General features: G+C 43.1%; 1 long non-coding RNA gene across 1 annotated transcript; it reads left to right on the top strand.

The window, feature by feature from the left end:
• The first annotated feature begins 512 nt into the window (after positions 1-512).
• Positions 513-1,142, top strand: LOC124659561. The gene is made up of 2 exons (XR_006989622.1): positions 513-661; positions 796-1,142. It is a non-coding gene; the product is annotated as an uncharacterized LOC124659561 (long non-coding RNA).
• The last annotated feature ends 5,453 nt before the right edge of the window (positions 1,143-6,595 follow it).

Below are 6,595 nucleotides of genomic sequence, written 5' to 3'. Positions count from 1 at the left end.
TTGACTAGAGATAAGTGTAGTTAGAGATAGAGACTAAGCTATGCAAATAACTGAAATAATAGAAATTCTGAAAAAAATAGAAAAAAAAAACGGAGTGAAAAAAAATTAGAAATCCAAATGAATTAAAAAAATTTAACGAAATAGCCTTTAGTCGCGGTTGGCGCTAGCCGCCCACGTGGACGGGCCTTTAGTCGCGGTTCGTAAGCAACCGCGACTAAAGGGGGGGGCCTTTAGTCGCGCTTAATTGGTCGCGGTTGCGCAACCGCGACTAATGGCAGTTGCGAACCGCGACTAAAGGCCATTTTTCTACCAGTGGGAGTTGAAAGAAAACCTTTTTTACCGTGTGAAACCATGAGTGCGTGTAACATCATGTACTGTGATGTGTGACGACTTTTACCGTTGGAGTCGTCGAGACTTGCGAATCGACCGGCAAGACGTTCTTCGCCTAGTACACTGTCTTCGCCTATACATAGACTGCTGAGGTTATTTCCAAGGCAACCCAAATTACCTGCTCAAGCCTGGCACACCTTACACAGTTCGTCCCACGTACGATATCAGTTAATTAAGGAAGTGGAGATCATGAACCGATCTTCCTCTCTCGCATGCACAGTGACGATCCTGGCTCTCATATGTTGCACCCTGCCATGCTATGCCCTCCAAGGTACGGGAATAGTTAATGGAGTATATTGTAGTACATGTAAAAAGATTACTACATAGACAATAAGTTCTAGCTAGGCCCAGCTTCATGCAAGTCTCTTTGGTACTCTATTTACCATGTCATGTGCATGCATGCAGTTCATATGGACGGGGACCATACGGGAAATGGCCCTGCAACGCCGTGGTACCCGCCGGCGCCACACGGACACGGGTACCACCGCAGGTATGGGGACCGAGTTCCAGTGGATCCTCAATCACCGACGGCCATCCAGGGGCAACCTTAACACTGTGCCGCCGGCCGCCGTTGTGACGAACACCCCTATCAATTATTGTATTATTAGTATACTGCAAGAGTGTTGGAACGTTTATCATTTCAGCCGAATCTGATTTGCACCAAGTTAGGGGTGCTTAATTATGTTCCGATTAATATAAGGGTGCTATTACGCACGTTGCATTGATAAATAAAGCACTATCTTTAGTATTGAGTACTCGCTTTGGTCGTGCCACTGTGGACAATGGCAGAATGAACTTCTACGAAATTGCCACCATGAAATAAATTCTTCAATATCCATAATGTATTTGCCTTGATATTTCTAGAACTTTAATTTAGGAAACCTAATACGAGGTATATATTTAACAAAACATGGAAGTTTGCCACAACGGCACGCCGCCCCCTTGGTTGTTATACTGTTTCTTATAGTATTTCACAAGTACTACAATACATGGGTTAACTCAAGTACTGAAGAAGTGTTGTTGTGGAATTACTAATCAGGAAAGTAAAAGTGGTACCATAGCATGTTTAGAACTTTTTTCCAAAATCTTTCGGAGCGATTTTCTGGCAAATAAAGCACAAGCGAGATATTCTTCCTTAATAGGGATCTCAATTGCGAAGAGAAGAAACACAAATAGATGGACCAAACTGCTCTATCGGGAAAGATGGGAAGAATAAAAGTGTAAAATCACTTGTTTGAAATATCTAAAAAATAGCCTTTGCTATTAGAAGTTGTATTTTCGGTGGTCAAAGGGAATAAATTAGAAAATAGGGAACCGCTAATCGTGAGATGATGAGAAATAAGGTATTGTTGAAAAAAAAAATCGTAGGACAATGAAAAAAGAGAGGGTAATAAGCTAGTAGCACTAAATAGTAGTTGCAGTGCTCGAACCGAGAGAAAAAACGTACCGGTTGAAAGATGTGATGTACGATGGAGTAAGTTTTTATTTTATTTTAGAAACACCAGAAAGAATGTGGTTGTATTTTTGTCGACTAAAAGAAGCAACGAATGGCGGAGTATATTATTTATAGAGTTTTGCTACAAAAAATCTTAGTATTTCCTTTGGCTGAAAGAGGATACGGGTGATGGAATAAGTAAATCTTTCTAAAGGTACTATAGAAGAAGGTTATATTATTCTTAGTAGCTGAAACAAGGCAACAAGCGGTGGATTAAGTATATTTTGTTGGTGGTACCATGGAAAAACATAACATTATTTTCTCCAGGTAAAAGAGGAGGCGAATGTTGGATTTTGGAATCATCGCTGAAAATTTATGCACCAGGGACAAATTACTGATAGATAATTAATGTCTGAAACAATGGTTGAGGTTGAAGATTCGTGTAAAAATTCAGCAGATTTTGGTTGACGTTCAACATTTGTACCGAGAAATAAGATTCGAGAAAATATTGCTAGTTATCACTTCGCAAAAAAACCACTTAAAAATATTTAACACGACAAATTCAAATTAACACCGAAGAATTATGATCTAGTGAATATTACCATCAGCTAATTAAATTACGTTTAAATTTAGTAAATTTTAAAAGGTAAAAAGGTGGTACTGTTCATGGCATTGTTCATGTGCGCCATGAACAGTACCTAGGGACGGTGAGAGCGCAGCAAAAACTTTGTAGCTTTTATATATAGTATATATAATTAATGGCAGGTAATTAAACTATGATTAAATTCAGAGATCTTTGAAAAGTAAAAAAAATGGAACTGTTCATTGTGCACTACATTCCTACTCAATCCGCTTGTTACCACGTTAGCTGAGACGCGCCCAAATAGCTCTTCCACTTGGAGCACTTTGTGGGGCCACTAAAGGTGTCCACGCGTCAACTGTAGGGGACCGGCCCCTTCTCTGCCGTAGCGCACTAGTGGTGCACCCCAAAATATAGCAGTGGTGTACCACTGTGGTGCACTCCTAAAGGCTGGCAGTGGCGCACCATTCTAAGTACCAATGGAGCACCTCTCGGAACTAGCAATGGCGCATCCCTCTGGGCTAGCAATGGCGCACTCCTATGGCTAACAATGGCGCACCCGTATGGCTAGCAATGTACCTGGACTACCAATGGCGCACCACTAGTGCACCGTTGCTAATTGTTAGCAATGGTGTGATAGTAGTGGCGCACCACTGATGGTCAATAGTGGTGCGCCACTGATTAGCAGTTTCCTAGTAGTGCATGTTTGACACTTGTGAGTAGTTCTTTAGGTTTTTGAGGGCATATGATGATCTGGATATGATTCTATATGATGTGCAATGAGTATTTTATCTAGTTTTCTATCTTTTATGTTGTTCTATGATGGTTTTATGTGAACGTCGAATACATAATACTTCACCTACATGGGCTCATAGGGCAACACTTTATTGTAATGCATTAGTGTTGGAAGGGACGAGATGATAAAAACCGTTTTCTAATACTATGTGTTGCATTAGAGGGGTTTACGTCGGGGACCAATGATCTCATTGCTATGGTGGGACATTCGTATCTTAATGATTCCTATACTTGCACATGAAAATAGCTCTTGGACCCATCATAAGGGGTGTGATTGCACTTATCTATGGCTGCATCTTGCTAAGGCTTTGTCCCTAATTGAATAAAGCTTGACCAAACATTTACCATGTTTTTTAGAACTCAGATGCTAGTAAATTCATGCCACCATCGAAAACTTTAGTCTCATATAACCACATACACTTGAGCTTGTCGTCTTGATGCATAGAGGATTGGGCTTTTCTCTCATAGAGAGCATTTACTTATTTGCTATTTACGTTCTGCACTTTATTTTTATTGCACACTATACACCAAAAAACACCAAAACTGTTATTTTATTATTACTACTTTCTTGTCGATGTTGCTTCTGTTTCGGTATGCCGCTTTATATATAAAGCTAGGCCATATGGCCTTCTCTTTAAAACCTCCCTATGGGTGGATGCAATATTTGCTGCAGAAGGACTACATAAACCGTCTTTAAGGAGACAAATTATATATTGTAATCGGGGTTTTCATCCCAAATGGGTTGGGCATAACTATCCTACTCCCATCCAACGTATCCAACATAGCTAGCGAGTTATGTTTCACACCTAATTTCTTAATAATTTCTCCAAGTAGTTCACCAGAAAGTGATGGCTTAGGACTATGTCTTTAGTCAAAGTTTTCAAACTTTGACCACCAGTGAAGTAAGCCAATGCTTCTATGTACACACTAGTGGATAAGAGGCCTTTGGTCCCAAGCAAATGTCCCAGTGTTGAACCAAACCGGGTCCAATGGTGGCATTGGTCCCGGTTCGTTTCTGCCCAGGACGACCCCACCCGCTGGAGCTTGTCCGGTAGTGGCCTTTGGACCCGGTTTGTATTACAAACCGGGACTAAAGGGTCCACGGCAGGGTGCGGCAGGCCGTGTCAGGCGTGGGAAACCTTTAGTTACAAACCGGTTTGTGTTACAAACCGGGACAAGGTCCCCAATCTGGCTATATTACCTTGCCCTGCCCAAGTGTGAGCCACACTTGGCCATTTTTTCACTTTCTTCACAAGAGGGGTGTATTGCTCTCCTCTCTTCTTCACATGCACAAGAGGTGTTTGATGAAATGCTTAAGAGGATTTGCCACTTGAGTTTACACAAATCAAGCCACACTTAACTTGTTTTTTTCTTCTTCATCGAGGTTAACAACTTTATCCTTTTCATCCGTAATTGATAAAATGCATGTGTATATATACATCGTGATGTTCCGTAATGGTTTTGATCAGCCTAAATTATATCATGCGTATGAATCGGCAATGGATGTACATTGACCGACGGTTTGACGAGTTCACTTCGGGCCCGGATAATTTTATGGCCGTGGCGGAGACAAACAAACATGGTGGCTTCATGTATTGTCCATGTGTGAACTCGCAAGAATACCGTAAACTACGCTCACTCGAGTCTCATTCACAGCCACCTTCCGCGATCCGGTTTCATGCCCGAGCTACTATTGTTGGACCAAGCACGGAGAAGGAGGGGTTATGATGGAAGACAATGAAGAAGAGGAAGAGGATGATGACGGTGATCCCAATTTCCCCGAATACGATGATACTGCAGAAGGCAATGAAGACAATGAAGTAGAAGATCAAGAGGCACCGGATGAGCCTCGCCGATGATGATCTTGGTCGGGCCATTGTCGATGCAAGGAGAGAATGTGAAACTGAAAAGGAAAGGTTGGCCTTCGACAAGATGATAGAAGATCACAACAAATTGTTATACCCAACTTGCGAAGATGGCCATAAAAAGCTAGGCAGCACGCTGGAATTGTTGCAATGGAAGGCAGTAGAACGGTGTCACCGACTCGGATTTGGAAAGTTGCCGACAATAATTAAGAGGAAGCTTCCGAGGGGTAACGAATTTCCCGCCGCACGTACGAAGCGAAGAAGATTGTCTCGCCCTCTAGGATTAGATGTGCAAAAGATACATGCATGCATTAATGACCGCATCCTCTACCGCGGTGAGTACGAGAATTTGGATGCATGTCCGGTGTGCACTCGCATTGCGGTATAAGATCGACGAGATGACCCCGGTGATGTTGAGGGCGAGCGCCCCAAGAAGAGGGTTCCCGCCAAGGTTATGTGGTATGCTCCTATAATACCACGGCTGAAACGCTTGTTCGGAAATAAAGAGCACGCTAGGTTGTTGCGATGGCACAAAGAAGACCGTAAGAAAGACATGATGTTGAGGCACTCGCCGATGGATCCCAATGGAGAAAAATCGATAGAGAGTTCCCAAACTTTGCACAGATGCAAGGAACTTAAGGTTTGGTCTAAGTACGTATGGCATGAATCCTTTTGGAGAGCAGAGCCGCAGACCATAGCACCGGCTCCGTGACTCTTTGTATATATAACCTTCCTCCTTGGTTGTGCATGAAGCGGAAGTTCATTATGATGCCGTTGCTCATACAAGGCCCGAAGCAACCCGGGAACGACATTGATGTGTACTCGAAGCCATTAGTCGAAGAACTTCTACAGCCGTGGTCCCTAGCAGGTGTACGTGTGTGGGACGAGCACAAGCAGGAGGAATTTGACCTAAGAGCGATGCTTTTCGTAACCATCAATGACCGGCCTCGCTCTTGGTAACATTTCAGGACAGTCAAACAAGGGATACAATGCATGCACGCACCGTTTACATGAGCTCGAAGGTGATTATTTGGAAAAAGGTCGAAGGTCGTGTACTCGGGGCATCGTCGATTTCTTAGGACTACCCATCCCGTAAGAAAGAAAGGCAAGCATTACAACGGTGAGGCTGATCACCGGAGGAAGCCTCCCCATCGTGATGGTGTTGATATATTTGGTATGGTCAAGGATCTAGATGTAATATTTGGAAAGGGTCCCGGCGGACGGTCCGTTCCGAATGACGATGCCGGACACGCGCCCATGTGGAAGAAGAAATCTATTTTTTGGGAGCTAGAATATTGGAAAGTCTTAGAGGTCCGCTCTTCAATCGATGTGATGCACGTGACGAAGAATCTTTGCGTTAACCTCGCTAGGCTTTCGGGCGTGTACGGAAGACAAAAGATACACCGAAGCACAGGAGGACCAACGAACGTTGGAAAGACCCCAAAAAGCTGCATGAGAGAGTTAAAGGACGTCATTTATCCAGCCTACGCTCTTACAAAATCAGAGAAGGAAATATTTTTTGAATGTTCA

This window comes from Lolium rigidum, chromosome 6 (assembly GCF_022539505.1).
Source record: "Lolium rigidum isolate FL_2022 chromosome 6, APGP_CSIRO_Lrig_0.1, whole genome shotgun sequence".
In the NCBI taxonomy this organism is placed as follows: domain Eukaryota; kingdom Viridiplantae; phylum Streptophyta; class Magnoliopsida; order Poales; family Poaceae; genus Lolium; species Lolium rigidum.
This window is presented reverse-complemented; position numbering and strand designations above follow the sequence as displayed.